Source organism: Ruditapes philippinarum, unplaced genomic scaffold, assembly GCF_026571515.1.
Source record: "Ruditapes philippinarum isolate M1 unplaced genomic scaffold, ASM2657151v2 ctg882_1_1_1_1, whole genome shotgun sequence".
Lineage (NCBI taxonomy): Eukaryota > Metazoa > Mollusca > Bivalvia > Venerida > Veneridae > Ruditapes > Ruditapes philippinarum.
In genome coordinates, this window is record NW_026854959.1 from 92,153 (window position 1) to 113,360 (window position 21,208).

The window sequence follows — 21,208 nt, forward strand, 5'->3', positions numbered from 1 at the left end:
CAGACTTCTAGTAGTCTCTTGCTACTGGGAATTCTGTCAGATAGTTTTGTTTTACTTCTTTGCCCTTTCTATAATGTTGGTAATCCACAAAAAAGAAAAAAAAAATCATAATTTCTTTTTATATTATAAGTTTTATTGTTGCATATTGGTGAAATAAAAGTCAAGCTTTGAAGGTGGCATCGTCATATACATTTGTCATATGATCTATTCAGATTGATTAACTTGGTTGAGTGTAAAGTTGCATGACACTTTTTAAGGTCATATAATTCCTCTAAGGACGACATAAGGTCACATGTCCTATCTTAATCATATGGCTACTTTATAGTTTATAGTTTTATAGTGGAAAAAGACCCCCAGCTGCCTTTTGATGTAAAGCATTTGAGCTCATATATTTTCTACAGTGGATTTTGAATCTACAGGTCATAAGTTAAGCGATTTTAAGAAAGCAACACTATTCATATACTCAGCTTCAGTTTTACTTTAAACAACTTCTTGCAACTTAAATAATCGCATAATCACTTTTCAGTACCACTTCTTGGATATTACACATGAGTACTGGTGTAATATAATTACATATAACTGTGACCCAAGTAAGATTCAAGCCCATGATCCCTGAATGTAGAGTAGACTTAGGATATAGTTCCTATTAAATGCCTCATTTGTAAGAGGGACAATTTCAAATCAAAGAGTAATTAATTAAGATGGAGGTCATTTACAAGAACAAGATGATGGAAAAAACAAACATATATTTAAGCATAGCCTTAACAATATTTCCGTTATTATCGATTCCAAAATATCACAAGAGCTGCATATTGTTTTATATATTGCATGTCAAATCAAGGCTAGCAGCTGCCTGTCCATGGGGAACAGTATTATATGCTTGTGATAGATGTAACATTAGATGTCTAACTAGATAGCTTTATATTTAATACCTTATTTGTTTGATTTTGTTCAATTTTTTAAGTGGAAACAACCAATAGACATATCCTGATTGACACACTATTTTTTCATGTTTTTAAGTCATAGTTTACTCACTGTAATAGGCTTATATTTATACAATGGTTCTTGCAGTTTTCTTGCATAGCATCAAGCATTATATACCAGCTATTTGTTAAATTTCAAACCCCCCTCCCCCGCCATATGAATAAATCAAAGTAATGACGGAAGGGGATTGTTTGAATTTAGCAAGAGAATATTTGAGCCGCGTCACGACAAAACAACATAATGCGTTTGCGACCAGCATGGATCCAGACCAGCCTGCGCATCAGCACAGTCTGATCAGGATCCATGCTGTTCGCTATCAGTTTCTCTACTTGTTATAGGGTTTGTAAGCGAACAGCATGGATCCTGATCAGACTGCGCGGATGCGCAGGCTGGTCTGGATCCATGCTGGTCGCAAACCAATTATGTTGGTTTTGTCGTGACGCGACTCATTTATTAATGACTTGAAAAAAGTTCAATTCTTTATTCTAGCCCCAGCCGTTAAAGTGACCATATTAAATTATGTCATCCTTAACTACTGTTATCAGATCAGGGGAATGAATTGCTGCATGTTGAATGTTGAAAATATTTAAGAAACATATTGTAGTATCTTATGGAACTTCAGCTGTGATACTTTATATGGTAGTTTTTTTACAAAATGCCAAAAATGGTATTTTTTCCCTTGTGCAAGATTGTTGCACTGATTTACTTAAATGGCATCAAATTATATTATTTATCACAAAGACATTGTCAATCTTGGGCTTAACATCAGGGGACCAAACAAAAGTGTTCTTAATAAATAAAATCAATCAATAAATAAAAATAGACAGTTGATTTGTTAAAATTAACCAGGTTTTTCAGTAAGTTGAATCATAAAATCACATTAGATATATCTAAATCTGAATGTCATTCCTAATTAGAAGGGTGCTTGAGAGATTTAAATCGCCCAGAATTACACATTGCTCTAAAAACCTACATCTAGAAATTACTAAATCCCATTACTAGAACTTTACTAAATAAGGTAATCCATTTTTGTACAGTCTGGTCTAAATCCCAGTAGAATTACACAGTCAAATTTTGCTTGATCTGAAATGAGGTGAAATGGCTTGTTTTTTTTGTTTTTCTTTTTCAACATTGTATAAGAACCAGGTCCATTTGTACACAATGTGAAAATTCAGAAGTCTCAAAATTGGGAAATTTGTACAAAGAAGATTTTTGATGACAATGATATTGCATATATTGTGTTAAACCGTAATAATTCTATTTAGCGCCCATCCTCTAATAGACGCCCACCCCCCATATTTTGGACAAAAAACGGCCATTTTTCAGCCCAAAGTTGAAAAATTAACTGCCCCTTTTAAACGCCCATCCCCCGATTTGAGTACAATTCAGCTTACCTTAACAATTCAAGTTTCCTTATTTCCGTTTTCACGTAGGAACGAACTTCCTTTTTCTTGTCTTTTTTTCCGTAAAGTTTATATGTACACGGTATTTCAATGCCACCACCTTTTACAAAAGTTCCTTTTGATGACGAACGCGGTTCTCCAAGTATTTCGGCACTGATAATGATTTCTACAATAAGTCCATCTTTGAATAATTTTCTAAGAGGCTGACATAATCCCTCCGGTATATGTCCAACAAGAGATCCATTATTTTTTACGATAATTGCGCTATCACTATGTTCATTTTCTGGTTCCAAATTACACTGAAGTATAGTTCCGACTGGGCATGTATATTTGTGTAACGTGATATCCCTTAATAACAGATTTTATAGACACAAAGCATACTGGTGTTGCCATAATTCAATGTGTTTTGTGTATAAGATATATCTAATGTATAAAAAATAACCATTCCGAGATGCCAAAACTCACGCGCCTATTCCATTACGTCAGCAAGGTCAACGTGCGTGGTTCAATGTATTGGGGCCCAACATGGGAGATTAGTTCTGATTAAAATTATTTTGAACAATAGACGATTGTCTTTTTATATCAAAAATCCCGCATCCATCCCTTTAGGAACATATATGCTTGTGTCAGTAAAATCGGTCAGAACTATTCTTACTTTTTTTTTAACAATTATATTGGCGGGTAAAAAATGCATAATGATCGGACTCAAAATATTCCATTGACTTTTTGAATTGTATAGAACATCCCAGATTAGCAATTAATTGGTAATTACATAAAATATATCGTGGGAAAAAATCAATAATAATTTTAATAATAAAATAAAGCAGACAGGTGATTTTTAAAATTTCCAGTTTTCAGTAAGGATCTAAACATTGCACGGTATTAAATGCGAAAAGAAGAGGGCTTTGAGCGATTTAAGATACCCGAATTACTTTAGCTTGAATACTCTGAATTATAAATCAACAAACTCTTTTCTTGGTAATTTCCCTTTTTGTAGGGGCCAGTGGATTACATCAAAGTCTTTTCTTTTGAAATTAAGTTTGTTTTGGTGCTTTCTTTTTAATTAAGACCATCCCCAATTTGAAAAATCAGATTCTAATTTAAAGAGAAGGGAATGACAAATAGAATATATTACGGTATTTAACACCAATAAAATATATGTATTTTTTCTCTTTTGCATATAAGATCAACAGCTACCTATCAGAAAGATGTTGTGAACAGGGTTGTAACTGTTTTATCATTTAAAAGGTTTTGACAACATGTTTTGGGAAAGTGCTCGAGCATTGAACTGGACTCATCTAAATAAAGAAAAAGAAACAAGACAATATGACTATATAATGTGCACTGTTACATGATGATGCCTGTATGTTTCATGTTTAGTTACATGCAGTCATGTGCTTCAAACCCTCTTGTTTTAGCTCTAAAGACTACTTATAGTGTGTCCTGGGCTGAGTGGTTAAGGTTGTTGACATCAAAACACTTGCCCCTCAACGCTGAAGGTTTGAATCCTGCCAGGGACTTTGGATTCTGTTATGTGAGGAAGCTTTCCAGCTAGCTTAGGGAACATAGGTGGCTTAGGTCTACTTAGGTCCCCACTTGTGCCTAAAATAATGCACAAAGGAGCACGTACCTGAGGTCTTCCTCCACCTGGAAAGCTAGAAAGACCCCAACCTCTACTGTGTTGGTGCAAAGTATGTCCTAACCAACACAAAAAACAACAACATAAAACACCACGGATTTATATATAAAAACAGATGCAAAAAAAATGATTTTGTTTCCAAAATAAATTGTCTAAAATGATGGTCTGAAAATAAACCTAATTCCTAAAATAAGGTGAAAATTAACGACATAGCAGACAGTTAAAACCTGGTTAAACCGACTTCTCTACCATTCTTATACCTTGTAGACAGAAATAGTGCCAGGGACATAAGCAGATTGTTCTGAACTAAAGAAAAATTATGGTAAGTCCCAGACAGAAATGATGTGTGTAATTAAATTTAATGGTGATAATAATTTCACATTGACTTTAGATGTCCTTATATGGTACACTAGGTATGGGTTGACCAAAAAACAAACAACCTCGTTTTAAATTGACATTTCAACTGATCAAATATCCTTTGCAAAATTGATCAGATTGTGTAACTTTAGAAATAAGAAAAAATAATGTCACAAAACTGTTTTAAGAATTTGAATTAATGCTGACATCTTGATCTTCTTATGGTACCTTTTGATGTAGAAACTGTTTAGGATTTCAAAAAATAAAAACGATTAGATATTTCATGAGATATTTTAGGAAAATGAAATTCCATTTAAGGAATGTATCAGACACACATAAAAAACTTGACATAGAAAATGTAAAAGCTATCACTTACAACTGTCAGTAACATGTAGATAAATTAATCGGTCAACTCAAGCTCTTTGTTGACTGTGAGGACCTTTGTTGATCTTGAAGACATTCTGGTGTAAAGTAATCAAGAATTAGTGTTTATTTTGTGGTCGGTCCTTGGGGGGAAAGCTCCGTGGAATATATTCTGGATTAGGTAGATTGCAATCATTATTCTATAAACGACAGATATAGTCGACAGATATAGTCGGGGAATCTCCATCACTGTCAATACGAACGGATATAAATAACTGTCAACAGAAACGGACATTCATAGTACCCTTGGCACTGCGAGAATATCCAGAAATCGAGTTAAGCTTCTGCGATCAATCAAAGCATGCAGTCCTCTGTTTCAACGATGGTTTTCAGTATCTTCTGTAACAGTATATTTGTTCACTGAACACTGGGAGCTTAATCATCATTATCCCCTTACTGTTAGGCTGCGAAATCTCAAAAGAATTGTAACATATATATTGAAAATTCCAATGATTTATTGATAATACAGCAGGAGAAAAGCATTATGATAAAAACTGATGGCATGACTTCATTAGCATTGACTTTCTGCATTTCTGTCTGTCTCTGTCTTTTGGGCATTTAAACCATGACTGTGAAAGCATTCATTAACACTGAGCATCCCTGGTGTGATATTGGCCAATTACTTTTGCAACATGCATTTTTAAATGTCCATGTTACATAATGTTTTACACAAAGTGTCATTATGCTAAAAAAGAATTCACTGTCAAGTTGAGATATATTAGTTACAATTTTTTTAAGATTGACCATCATGATGGTTATTGACCAATAGTAGATAATGCCAAATGTTATGGACAAAATGCAAAAACTGCATAATATGTAAAAAATACTGCCTTAATCTTGTTATAAATTGAATAATGTTGATAAGTTCTGAAAGATATGTATAGAAGTTTCCTTGAGTAGCGTTAATTATTGATAATTCATGCGAAGTAAATTATGAATTTTAAAAGCCGACAAAATGTAAGGCTTTCTTGACTTTTACCTGCGTCTGGTGAGGCTAGAAAAATTTGCCACCCAATTTTATAACCACTCTGATGTTGAAGAATCTGATAACATGAATGGACACTTCCAATATCAAAAAAAAGTGGAAACAAAAAAGAAAGCCCAAAAATGATAAAGTTGAAAATTTTGGCGACATGCAGGCTTAAGATAATGTTACTGCCTTTCCCAACATAAAAAAAAATTCTAAGCCCAGGAATGTGACTATCCATCAAAACTGATGACAATATTCCATCAAAACATGCAGACATTTGTGTATCTTGATCTCTTTTTTCCATCTCTTTCGTTAAATAAACTCAATTGTTCTACAGTTTTGCTATTATTTGATTAGAAATGATATAACATAGGTCTAGACATTCATCTCTGACTTCTTCTCAGGATTTCTCTTCATATAGGTTGACCTTTGGCTTCACTATTACCAGAATTGGAGACTTCCTTTCTTCCCTTTTGGTTTCTTTCTAAAGATATTGCACTGAGAATAATTGTTACTGATTGCGTGATTACAAAAGACAATTTTCTAGGTGTCGTTTTTCTTCTTCAAACGAGAAAGATTTACAATTATTTCAAAAAGGAAGTCATATCATGCCGTAAAAACTGAAACTCTTTGATGTGAGTTGTAAATTGATTCCCATATATTAAAGTGTCAATAGAAAATGACATTGTCTTTTATATTTGCTAGGTTCTGTGGCTTTGAAAGCTGAAGATTCTGCCTATAAATTGACAGAATTTGCTGTAATTTGACAAAATGGAGGCTGCTTGTTTACTAAAATCATTTAAAATCTAGACTGAAAACTTAGTCAACATAATTTTGCCTTTACTGGTTGAGTCATCATTTGCAAAGTCTTGCAAAGGTCAAAAAGTAATAACTGACATTTTTTCTACTTCCAACACTGGAGTAAACACAACAGTTTTAGGAATGTCACTGTGTAGAACTTTTCTTTAATACAGAATGATGAAAATGGGTAAGGAGCTGGCTAGTTTAGTCAGATGGTTCTGAGGAAAGGTATTCCACGGGTCCAAGGATCAATTCATGGTTGGACTGCACATTGTTAGCTTGCCTGTTTCAAAGAAAAAGTAGAGCTATTATGATTGCTGTGTCAACAATGTGGTGGTTGTTGTTGTGCAAAAAATGGATGGGAAGTACATGTATGTCTCTATATAGAACTGTGTTAAGTTAAAATATTAGTGGCCGTTGTAGCTCAGTTTGTAGATCCGCAGATCAGTATATAGAGGGTCTCACATTCAAGCCCCATTCAAGCTGCACTGAGTTTACAAAATATATGGCATACATAATGGTTATTTGTAGTTGCAAACCTAAAATTGAAATTCTAGCAAACATCTATTTTTGTTGCTTTTTTCCATGTTGAATGAAAACTGACAGTTTACTAATATTATCTCCAGGCAGTGTGATAAGAACCATATGATGTCCTTGGCTGATGTTGTTAACATTGATTTCTTTCTACACATCTTTGATTGCTCTGTAAGTGACTTGCATGTTTCAGGACAAGTATAAATTATTCTTTCAATTCTCCAATAAGTCATTGTCATCACATTTCCTGTTGGGTCGTGTCTAATTATTAGTCTTCAAGTTAATGGATGGATGGATGATTGAATGGGTCATTTGAGGAGAGCATTTAAGACTACAGGTAACCTTAGTTGACCATTGATGGCCAGAGAGATAAGTAAATGACCAGATAATTTCCATTTATGGTCAGTTTGTCAAACAAAAACAGTGCTCTGTGATAATTAGTGTCCTTGCATGCAGACGGGGTCACTAGATGGTCCGAAAGATTAGCTCCGATGACTTTCGAGTGCTTTGAATGCGTAAAGAATTGTTGACAGTATTTTATTGATAATGGTACTGAGTCATACATTAAATAAATATAATAATATTCCTTGATTGAGATTTATTTATTGTGATATTCCCTTCAGATATCAGATTTTCAAATTTTCTCAAATTATACAATTTTGTTTTTATTAACATACACCTTTTGATGCTTATATATTTCATAATAATTCAACATTGTGATACTCTGACCACAAGTAAGTTTTGTCTTGTAACAATGAATTTATATTTACTTACTGAAAAGCACAAAAAATTCAGCAAAGTTGATAGAAAATCAATTAATAACAAGGGATACGTCTGGTCTGCATGCAGTTTGTAAACATTTTATTTCTGCTAACAGTTTTTCAAGTGTTAGCCCTGTCATTAGCACATGTTTCCCTTAGGCGAAGATTTCATGCTAATAGCTTCCTGCGAGATTACTTAAAACAATCCTTTCAACAAGTAAAAATGCCTCTTATAGTCCAGGTGGTATTGACAAGTAATTGTGTCTTCTTTAAACAACATGGCAGTCTTTTGTTTTGGTCTTTTGTTCAAGAGGATTTACTTTTTCTTCCCGTTAATCCATCAGCATTTACTTTTTTCTGTGTGGGGCATGCGTTTATATGCTCGTCAGCTGTTGCGTTCTTCCGCCCAAACAATGAATATGATCTTTTTGTGTTGACAATAATTTCTATGTCGATCACAGTTTGAAATTAATAAGAAGCTAGGCAAATAGCAACGAAGTGTTCACAAATTTAACACTTCAGTATTGTTCAGATAATATACTAATTAGAGAATAAAATATCATGTCTGTTCTGCAATCCCTGTAACAAAGACCTTTCTGTGCTGAACGTAATGTACTTTTTCCTGTCTTGTTAATGATAGAAAGTCTAATAGATTTCAATATCATAATAATAAAAATCTGGAAACAAAGTAGCATTAATCACAACAAAATTACAAGAACACTGAAGTGAAGTACGGGGCAACTTTTTACAGCAGTAATAAGTCTTGTCAGACTGCTGAGGTACATAAACTTAAGCTTTCTACATTTACTGTTTCTTACATTTTCCTATCAGTGTAAAGCTCTTTGAATATATACAAGGCTCTATCAGCCTAAAGCTGTTTCTTTATGTACTGAGCTCCAATCAGTTTCAAGCTCTTTCTACATTTACTAAGCTCTATCAGACAAAAGCTCTTTCTACATTTACTGAACTCCATCAGCCTAAAGCTCTTTCTACATTTACTGAACTCCATCAGCCTAAAGCTCTCTACATTTACTGAACTCCATCAGCCTAAAGCTCTTTCTACATTTACTGAACTCCATCAGCCTAAAGCTCTTTCTACATTTACTGAACTTCATCAGCCTAAAGCTCTTTCTACATTTACTGAGCTTTTATAATCAGCCTAAAGTTCTCTACATTTACTGAACTTCATCAGCCTAAAGCTCTCTACATTTACTGAACTATGTCAGTCTAAAGCTCTCTACATTTACTGAACTCCATCAGCCTAAAGCTCTTTCTACATTTACTGAACTCCATCAGCCTAAAGCTCTTTCTACATTTACTGAACTCCATCAGCCTAAAGCTCTTTCTACATTTACTGAGCTCCATCAGCCTAAAGCTCTTTCTGCATGTACTGAACTATGTCAGTCTAAAGCTCTTTCTACATTTCTGAACTCCATCAGCCTAAAGCTTAAGCATAAAGCTCTTTTCTATGTATTGAACTCCATCAGTCAATAAAGCTCTTTCTCCATCGTCCTAAAGTATGTTCTGAACCTTGTCAGCTTAAAGCATGAAGCTCTTTCTCTGTGGAGCTCTATCAGCTTAAATCTCTTTCTCTATATACCAAGATACATCATCTTAAAGCTCTTTTTACATACTAAGCTTCATCTGCTAAAAGATTTTTCTGCAGCTGAGCTGCATTAGCTTATAGCTTTTTCTACTTGAACTAAATCTGAATCAATGTCAAAAGTATTGTTTAAAGATAGGCCATAAGTTTCTCATGTGGGAAAATTGCATTATATTTAGATTGCTTTAGCTTTTATTCTAGTTACACACTTGGGTATTGTTTATTCTTGAGCTCTGTCACTGTTGAAAATAAATCCCTAGGATCTGCTCCAAAATCACATATTATATTCAAAGAATGATGTTTTCAGAGCCAGTCATTTTTTGTTTGCACAAGCATATATTATTTCATATCACACGGACATGCTCCCAGAGCAGTAGTATATCTTTTCTGCTCAGCATTAGATTATTGTAACTGCATATAAATAAAGAAGTTAATATGATAGCCTTGTGTTTAAGGGGATGATTACTGATGTAATACTATAAATATTGTCATATACATGTGGCTTTATCTGCTCCCATAGCAACAAGTGTCACATATATCATGTACATAGTTCCTGATTTATGGCTGGTTCCCCCAGTGCGACCATTGTTCCATGCACTAATGATATTGTGATGTGTTTGATCGGTGACTGGTTCCCAGAGCAACTTACGCCATATAGATCATTGTACATAACGTAAAAGATAGCATCTGAAGCATTTTTCCAACCAGCATTATCATTATTCTGTCGGTGACAGAGTAAGCTTGGCACACTCCCTCGTGACCGCGCGTCTAACTATTTCATCACGTTGGTGGATCCCTCGATCACATATCTAATGGAAATGCATTATACAATAACCTTATTGTTGCATAAAATCAGAAGAAAAATCTTAAGATAAGAGAACATATTTCATTTAATTACAATCTCATAATATGAATATTATAATATTTACGAGACCTGCATCAAATGCTTTCATAGCTGCAGAACATAAATGATTGCCTGTTCAGTTTAAGTACTTTGATCTTGATATATCCTTAAAACTAAAAATACACTTATACATAATTATGCAATGCAAAACGATGGAAGCAGTCGCTGCATTTCTATGTAAAATTATTGCAAGTCCATTGCATAGTCTTTGAGGGGAAATTCTGGACAGATTCAATGGAACCAAATACAGTATCTATGGGGAAAGGGCTATTGACCTTATTCTGTTTGTGAAATGGTAAAAACAACTTAATCTAGAAATTGATTTCAAGATAATATTACTTGATCTTTCTGGTCATTTGTCAGTTATTTTACTGTGAATTTGATAGAAAAGGTCAAATTGTCTGTAAGAAATATCTTTTATTGTTATTTTCTCTCTAGATTTTATCATTTTCTTAAGTGGTTTTCATGTTTTTATACAATATATCTCATAATCATCCCATTTCTTCATTAAATATATCTGTATTTTGTTGTCTGCTTTCACTAGTGACCATTACAGAAATACATCATATTTAGTGTTTTGAAATTACTTTAATAAACATTTGATTTACTGACTAATTATAAGGTACCCGATTTACCAAAGTTAGTGTGTTATGATTCTTTTGAAATACTGCAATCTTATTGGACAAATAATGTCAGACACTTAAATATGATATAATTGTGTTACATCACAATTAAGGCAAGGCAGGGCATGTTTGATTAGAATTCTGTTACTTTAAGTGTGAAGTGTCACTTATGATAGATGGTGTATTAAAGTAAATGTTATATTTTAAGCTGTTAAGGCACTCCTAATGTTTCTTTTAAATGTTTAAGTGTGCAGAATGAATTGTGGGTGTATTACTGAAATATGTTTCTGAATTGAACTGTTAAGAAGAGTTTAAACAAAGAAAATGGCTTTTAGTTACGTCAACATAGTTTAGGTCATATCTTCACTTCCTGGCTTTGATAGGTGGGGTAATGATGACAGTTGCTGATTTGTACATTAATTATTGTACAGACTGACACTTTTTCTTTTGAAATATTTATACATCCCTACAAAGATTCAAACCTACCGCATTGACAGCAAAGCATTTTTATGCTCCCCGAAAAATTTCGGGGGAGCATATAGTTGGCGCCTTGTCCGTCTGTCCGTCTGTCCGTCTGTTATCTTGTCCGGAGCATAACTTGAAAACCCTTGGAGATAATTTGTTGAAACTTTATACAGTGGTAGAGGGCATCAAGGGGGAGTGCAGTGTCAAAGAACCATAACTCTATTTTGCCCGGTTTTTGAATTATTTCCCCTTATAGAAAAATCTTGTCCGGGGCATAACTCTAAAACTATAAGAGATATCAACATGAAACTTTGTAGGTGAATAGATCTCAATGCGTAGATGTGCAGTGCATAAGAACAATAACTCTTTTTGTCCTAATTTTGGAGTTATTGCCCTTTGTTAATTTTAATACTTTGAACTTTGTCCGGAACATAACTTGAAAACCCTTGGAGATAATTTGTTGAAACTTCATACAGTGGTAGAGGGCATCGAGGGGGAGTGCAGTGTCAAAGAACCATAACTCTATTTTGCCTGGTTTTTGAATTATCTCCCCTTATAGAAAAATCTTGTCCGGGGCATAACTCTAAAACTATAAGAGATATCAACATGAAACATTGTAGGTAGATAGATCTCATTGAGTAGAGGTGCAGTGCAAAAGAACCATAACTCTGTTAAGCCTTATTTTTGAATAATCTCCCCTTTTAGAAAAATCTTGTCCAGGACATAGCTGTAAAACTATAAGAGATATCAACATGAAACTTTGTAGGTAGATAAATCTCAATGGGTAGATGTGCAGTGCATAAGAACAATAACTCTTTTTGTCCTAATTTTGGAGTTATTGCCCTTTGTTTATTTTAATACTTTGAACTTGAACTTTGTCTGGAACATAACTTGAAAACCCTTGGAGATAATTTGTTGAAACTTCATACAGTGGTAGAGGGCATCGAGGGGGAGTGCAGTGTTAAAGAACCATAACTCTATTTTGCCTGGTTTTTGAATTATCTCCCCTTATAGAAAAATCTTGTCCGGGGCATAACTCTAAAACTATAAGAGATATCAACATGAAACATTGTAGGTAGATAGATCTCATTGAGTAGAGGTGCAGTGCAAAAGAACCATAACTCTGTTAAGCCTTATTTTTGAATAATCTCCCCTTTTAGAAAAATCTTGTCCAGGACATAGCTGTAAAACTATAAGAGATATCAACATGAAACTTTGTAGGTAGATAAATCTCAATGGGTAGATGTGCAGTGCACAAGAATCATAACTCTACCTTGCCTAATTCTGGAGTTATTGCCCTTTGTTTATTTTTACTTTTTGAATTGTCTAGGACATAACTCGGAAATCATAAGAGATATCATCAAGAAACTTTGTAGGTTGATAGATCACATTGATTAGAAGTGCAGTGCAAAGATTTGTAACTCTGCCTTGCCTAATTTTGGAATTATTGCACTTTGAACTTTTTCCACGGACATAACTCTGAAACTACAAGAGGTGTACTTTCCTGTGTCCAAAACCTATTCAGGGAGCATCACCCGGGTCAAACCGGACTCTTGTTATTGTTAGTCTGCAGCCTCACTCGGCAAACAGATGGCCCTAAACTCGAAAAATTATATCGGCACCTTCAGTTTTAAGCAGTACATGAATCACTTAGCTCAGCAAAATTTTAATATGCCATGATCTGTATATTTTTATGATGAATACGGTACTAAAATCATAAATGGCTATAAGAACAGTTAATTAATAGATCCTTCAATTTATGTTACATTTATATAATTAGCAGATATCCGATTATTAATGTTACCACCAGTTATTACCTGTGAATTAAAGGTCGTCAACAAGGTATCAGTTTAATTTCGCTTGTAATTGAAAGTTGGCTGGGGGTGGACATTTTGTGATAAATATGGTACTGAATAAAAGACATTATCTTAAACAGTATCAGTATCATCTTACATTTGCATGCCAGTCATTGATTTTTGTGGGGATATCAAGTTACATAATTTAATTAATTGTGTAATAGGAGACAGTCAGGTGATGTGATGTTGGTTCTCCGCTGATATACGAGTATTCACCGAGTATTCCCCGAGTCTTCGCTCTTTTGAGGCTGATAATATTAACAATTAGTAAGTATTTAGAGGCAGATTTATATGTTAAAGACGTAACAGCTTTCAAATCGCACTTCTTTTTTAAAATTTTTTAAATCGTTACATCTGAAATTGGATATATTGGTTAACATCTCGTTGACTTGTTGGTAATATGTCAATGGCATTCCTTTTCATTTCGTTGTAGAGTTGAATTCGAAGCACATTTGCTGAAAAAAATCGTGCATTAACCGCATTGAATTTATTTCCTTTGATAGTTTCCGTTTTAACAGAAGCAACTGCAAATTTTTCTTCTGCCTCTTTCTTGTTGAGTGTCATTAGTAGTGACTTGAAGTAGCATGAGTAAAGTTCAGTAGAGCTTGAGAAATTGCCTTGTGAACTTCCATCAATGGTGTTAGACCATTCCATAATTAAATTATTTAACCTGATCGTTTTTATTGTTATAAGAGCATGTTTTGAAGTGAAAAGCATTTAATTGCTTTTGATATCTTTTGCATGACTCGCATAATATTACAATAATTGTATTTTTGGATTTATAACCAACGATGTTTCAATATGAATGGACCTTGCATTTACTGCACTGATCAGACCCAGTTTATGACATAGAGTATGGGCTTACCAACATCTGAGAGGCCCTGGAGATTACAAATAAGCATATATAAAACATATGAGCCCTGTAGAATATTCATTCTTCTTGATATCATACATGCTTAATTGGCTTTAAAGTTAAGAGCTGGATGAATTTTCTGTTGAAAGCCAACAGAATCAAAAGGATGCAAAATAAGATCTCCTGGGTAAAAAAGCATTGATGTGTGTGACAGTATGAAAGCAGTTTAGCATTTGGCCATGTGTGCCCCATCTTACGCAACCAATAATCACCACGGGTTTTTTAAGCTGGTGACATAACTTGATACTTTATGGTGTTGGTGTGACATATGGTAAAAGCTACAGTCATTATTTTTTTTCTGAGTCAAATCTTTATTACATTATCCGTTTGGCATACTGTAAACTCTTTCGATTTCACAACTACAAATTTTCGACATTTTTAAATTTTGTTTGTTTAGAAGAATTTTGCATTAATTTTGATAAATTTTGTGTTATTACTGTTAATGAAAGGCAATATCTAAAAAAAAAAAAAAATTGTTACATTATTGTATACTTGTATTCATTTGAAAAAAATAAAAAATAATGTTGAGCATGAATTTCATTTTAATTAAATAGTGTTTTCATTGTCTTAAAATTTTATTCCCATCATGCTGTTCTTGTGAGAATTTGAAAGGGAATGAACAATACAAAGTAATTTCAATTCAGTTTTCAATCAACGTGACTTTAGGCGGTCCATCAACGAGGCTATCTGTCGTGAATACTCCTGCCGCGGAATGATATTTTACCGAGCTTTGATCATTGTTGCACATACAGATGGCAGCCCATAATGCAACAGTAGGAAATGCAAAATTAGCATGTGAAGCAGCGTGTTGAAATGTTCTTTTGAAAAGATGTTGAGGAAAATTTTGCAATTTTAAAAACGCTTTGTTAGGCCATTGTGTAATGAGCCGTCAAATTCTGCTGAAGACATTGGCTTTATTGTGATTTTTGTTGTCTTTTTTTATATTTTTGTAAAGAGTTATGATCACTGAAAATCAATTATATTTAATGATAAATAATGATTCCTAATGGACGAATTTCATAAAAGTTGCTTTTTTCAAATCAATTTGTACCTCGCCTTAAGATTGTTACGAAATTATATGTTTTTTCATTTATATTTTCAGACTGTGAGTTACTTCAACAGAAAAGGACAATTGCTCTGATCACTGTAACACAGGTAAGACAATTAAATTTTGTAATCAGAAAATATGGGTCTTAAGCATTACAAAATAAATTAAATAGAAAGAAGAAAATGTCTGTAAACATATACAAAATTCTGCCATTATGTTCGAATCCAATGACAAAGGGTTGTATTTTGAGAAAACTTAATAAGTATTATACGTATTATAAGAAAGGTTATGAGAGATTCAAATTCAAATAGCCATCCGGTTAGCTCAATGGGTAGAGCATTGGACTGTGAATCGTTTGACCCAGGTTCGATTTCCAGACGGCGCAGGTCACTTTCGTTGTGATTGTTCATGAAATCTTTTCTACGATCATTTGGACTGTACCTCTGCCCTGGTATGTACAGAAGTTTCAGTTCCTTGTGAATGTGAAGGCAACTTGTACTGGTAAACTGCTTGAAAGCCTTTCCAGGAACGATGCGGTGGCTGAACTGTACTCTGGTAAATTCAGTGTGGCTTACTGCCGATGATCCGGACTGAAAACTACCAACACCACCACTACGAGATTCTAATTCAAAGTCACTTTTTAAAAATGTGATTTTAGGAGTTTAATTGAGAAATAATTGAATCTCGGATCTATTCTTTTACTGTTTTTCTTCACCTTTTTCAGTTGAATACTCCTTTGCTTTTTTATATTTGGGAAGAAATAACAACATATACATTTTTCATCAATTGGCAAATTAATTTAAGAACACAATCTAACAGGAAATTATTTACCTTGCCAATGGCAAAGCTCTTTTTATTTTCTCTGACCAATTCATTTCCCCCTGCTTAAATCTAGTTCCGCAGTGAATGAAAAAAACCAAATTTAGTACCGCAGTGAATGAAAAAAGAAAATCTTGTTCAGCAGTGAATAATATGATTTTTGTACATATTTGGAGAGAGTAAATAAGTGTGTATACAAGCATCGAAGACAGGGATTTGCCGTTAGGCAAATGGTAACGTAATGGTTCTCTAGCGTGCCTGTGCCTAATCAAGTGAACGCACTCTTGATAAATTCCTTTTGAGGAATTTTTCCATGAAGTATTCTTTTAATCAAATTTTATTAATGGTAAAGCAACATTGATTGAAATAATGTCAATAAAACGTCCTGTTTCAAAAGAAAGACTAAATTTTGCTCGGTGTGTATCATTCATAGATAATAAACTAGTAATTGTCCATTTTGGTTGAAATTAAATATAGCTACAATGTAGTATCTGCGTTACATTTAAGTAGCTAATGTAGTAGTGGTGACAACAAAATTAGTTTAAAAATTTTACTCGGCATTACATAAGAAACTTTCTCTTATGTCACAGGAGAAAGAAATTGAGTGCTATTTAATTCAACTTTATTTAAATACAAGAAGTCTCAATGGATGATGCTTGGATCAGATTACTTACAGACTCATTTTTGTTCCTAAGGAAAACGGAAACAAGAACAAATAATTTGCATGTTTTTGCATGTAAATGTTACATTTTGATTTAAGAGTTTATCCTCAGAGACGATGTGTGATCGGACTAGATTATGGCACACCTCCGCCTGTTTCTTCTAAGATGCTTTTTAAAGAAAAGAATTATTCAAAAGTATTGAAAGAACTATATGTTTGTTAATACCCTAAAAAAGCAAATGGCCCATGATAAACAGTTTAAACTCCTACTTGCGCAGCATAATATTTGCACAATATTCATGTATGATGAATAACACAGACATTCTATGTAATAACTCCTCGAGAATATCACCGAGAATATCACTGAGAATAATCACCGGCTCACTAGCAGTGTGGCAATACCACGTGATATTGACGTCATTTTCGGCATCATTTCCAAGACAAATGTTGCTCGATTCGGAAAAGAAAATAGCCGTAAATATTTTATTTCTGTACCAATTTCTTTGGGATATGCACCAGTCTACGGGGAAAAATATAAGCTTTCAACAGAGTATTGGATCTTCGTCAGTTTATAAGCCGTTTTATCAAACACTTTGCCTAACCTTGGAAGTTGCTTGTTTTAGAGCGGGCTTCAGTTGCAAGCTATTTCGTTTTCTGACGTTATCTGGTCTACGCCATGATTAAAAAGTCAGGTTTACATCAACCGGGAGTACGGAAGGCAAAACTATACCTAAATATGTTCATATTTTTATTATGAATGACATAAATCTTACATTTTTCTTCAATTGTCAAATCTGGCACCAGTTCCAAGTCGAAAAAAAAGGACTACAGTTTAAAGCCGATTTTAGAATCCGTTGCAAATGCGAAGCAACATGTCTACCGTTCTCTTTCTATAATTATGTTAACCATGAAAAACTTTTTATTTTCTATACAATTTACATAAACACTAATGAATATTTAAATATTTTTTTCCTCGCTGCGATATTTAAGTGATTTTAAAAGTAGTAAAATTGTTGTCTGTACTGCAGTATTTGTAAAAAAAAATGATTTACTCTTTAATCATTGTTCTTTCACGGTAATGATTATGAAACATTTATTTGTGTCATGTAGCAATACTAAACATGGAATAGAAAACAGAAACCCTAAATTTCCCCTAAAACGGCAAAATTGAAAATGTTTCAGGCTCTGATTGACTTAGCTAGCCTGTCCAATGAACGTGCACATTCCGGATCACTTCGATTTGTATGCTGTAAAAAGGGTTACGCCTCGACGCGGCAATTTTAAAGTCAAATGTAATTCTTTTGTAAAGAGCCTTTGTATATATATAAAGAACCTGTAGCAATCTTTTAGTATGATAGATTAAGCTTTTTAACACAGTGGCACTCGTTGATAAAATATATTTTTATATCCTGTTTTCATACCCACGGTAACCGTTTTCGTGAACTGGATATAACTTCGTTAACTTAAGAACACTATTAAACACTATCTATTTTATAATTGCATTTATTTCTGTTGATGAACTGCATATCTGACAAATTTAGTTAATTATATCAGTCAACTCAGCTTTATCAGAGAGCTCACCAATATACATTGTAAAGAGAGGAAGGGAACGGAATATTTGTGGTTTGAAAACATTTAAATCGAGTAGAACTTTTTTAACAATAATGTCTCTTTCAACTGAATAAAAACGATAGGGCTATTTGGGACTATTTCTTATCGATGTGGTCATTGGCTGTAAATGCATGGATTATTGCACGCGGCATGACCTGCAAATGTCCTAAACAGGCTTTTTGTAGCATTTTAAGATTTAAAAAGGATCGCACATTAAAATCTAAAACATGATAAACGTGACGCATATACTTAATAAGTGAATTATCTGATATGTAAATAAAGAAGTAAGTCATTTGACAGTTGAAGGATAAGAATTGAAATTACTCTTCAAATGTTATCGTAATTTTACTAAGCTTATGTTAGCTATCAATTATTCAATGGACGCATCAGTGGCATATGGACCCCAGTCATAGATCTTGCCGATGTTGCTATTACAGATGTTAATGTAAATATTTATATAATTTTTGATAATCATTGTTATTTCCGTCTTGTTGAATGTTTTGTTTCAAGAAATTTGATTTTGATCGATGGATGTTGGTTTGTAAAATCATTTATCTGTTAACTATTTTCTACTTTGTTTACTCCACATGGCGTCCATTCTCGTTCTTATTCATGGCTATTTTGGGTCTTTTTGATAAATAGAGAATTATAAGTAATGCAACTAAGTAACAATTCTATCAGATTTACAAGGCAAAGTTCCAAGTTCAAATTGTGTTTTAGTTTATCAAACTCTATAGAACTTTATTATACAACAATTCCAGAAAAATATATACCTTTTAAAAGTCTCTCTTTTGAGGATAGAAAAACCTGTTCGTCACATTCACGAGTGTCAGTGTTTGTCAGAATAAACTGAAAAAAATACCTTTAGCTTAACAACACTCTCGTTAAAGTGTAACACTTTCCATATCATACAAAAGTGTTTTTATATTAACTCTTTCTCTCACTGAGAGCACATATATTTCTTATCAATTTCGCCATTGTGAAATAGAATAAAACACATTTAACTACATAGGATAAGATGAGCAATACTTTAAACATCTTCAAAACGAAACCAAACATTATTTTCCGACAGGACTAAATCTACGTGATTTGACGTGCACTATTGCGATACAAGTAAGTGTTGTTGCTTTAAGGAACAATCAGTTTTTTCATAATCTCCCTGTGAAAGATCAACAATGAAAAACTAAATTGTAGAAAGAGAACGGTAGGCATGTTGCTTCGCATTTGCAACGGATTCTAAAATAGGCTTTAAACTGTAGTCCTTTTTTTCGACTTGGAACTGGTGCCAGATTTGACAATTGAAGTAAAATGTAAGATTTATGTCATTCATAATAAAAATATGAACATATTTAGGTAGAGTTTTGCCTTCCGTACTCCCGGTTGATGTAAACCTTACTTTTTAATTATGGCGTAGACCAGATAACGCCAGAAAACGAAATAGCTTGCAACTGAAGCCCGCTCTAATACAAGCAACTTCCAAGGTTAGGCAAAGTGTTTGATAAAACGGCTTATATACTGACGAAGATCCAATATTCTATGGAAAGCTTATATTTTTCCCCGTAGACTGGTGCATATCCCAAAGAAATTGGTACAGAAATAAAATATTTACGGCTATTTTCTTTTCCGAATCGAGCAACATTTGTCTTGGAAATGATGCCGAAAATGACGTCAATGTCACGTGGTATTGCCACACTGACTAGGTACCTGAGTAGAACCTACAATAACTTGCAAAAATTGTTATACATCGAATCTAATAATCCTCAGGTTATCAAAATATGACCAGAAATTGTCCAAAATAATATAACCTACATGGAATTAATTATGTAACCTACAAGGAATGTATTCGTCTTTGATGATGAACCTTTCTGTAAAGTGTTACATTCACACAGTATTGTAATGGCCTTTATCAACTATGTTTCTATATTGAATCTTTATTTAGAAGTTGCTTAGATCACAAGTTCGATAGTGTACAAAACTACATTGAAATAACCCTATTTAATAGCATTTTTTTCCCATACATAAGAAGTTTTAAAAAGAGCATAAAAGAACATCACTTCGTCTAATGGACCAAAATAGTGCTAAGAAATTACTCATACAAAAGTAATATTTAGATGTAATACTATAACGTCTATATGACAATAAAGAAAATGCTGGTGACGGAATGGAAACCTGCATCTTGATGTCTTTCTTCCCCTTAAATGGTCATAGATATGGAACTTAAGCGTTCATATTAGCGTAAGCTGTGGTAAAATTGAAAATACTAGAGGTGTTTTATTGTCTAATTATGATGAATGCGTCTGGGAGGAAATCTTTATGAAAACAAGCATCTACTTGTACAAATATTGAGGCAATATATTGGTTATTGTGTATAGGCTAAAAAAAAAACGAGGAAAAATTTAAATGTTTTATGGCTGGTTTTTTTTTTTTTTATTACCTAGTCTTATATAAGGCAGAGAAACTGCGGGTCTTTATGTCTCGGAATTTAATGTTTGCTTTGGCTGTTTTTATGGCATGTTTTTTAGCCCCGACTGTTTTGAAGAGAAATTGAGCTATTGATCAGAGTGTAGCAACGTCATTGTTGTCCTTGCAAAAACTTTAATGGAGCCCATTTCTCAAATAATTTCGAAGGTATCTATATGAAACCTGAAATGTTTGCTTATCATTGTTTAGTTAGGGGCATCATTCTGAAATCTCTATTTTTGGAGTTATGCCCCTTTTTAAGTTAGAATTTTTAGGAGACGAGCGTTACCACCGCTTTGCAGTACTCTTGTTAAAGTTTAACCTTATATTTGTTTAACGAGCTTGGCCTGCATTGACTTTTAGAGTTGTTCTT

General features: G+C 33.5%; 1 long non-coding RNA gene across 1 annotated transcript in view; it reads left to right on the forward strand.

Annotated features, from left to right (window-relative positions):
- Window positions 1-21,208, forward strand: part of LOC132741619 (uncharacterized) — a 76,903-nt gene that overhangs the window by 33,251 nt on the left and 22,444 nt on the right. The window contains exon 2 of the long non-coding RNA XR_009627306.1: window positions 15,339-15,391. This is a non-coding gene — a long non-coding RNA (uncharacterized LOC132741619). The remainder of the gene's footprint in view (window positions 1-15,338; window positions 15,392-21,208) is intronic.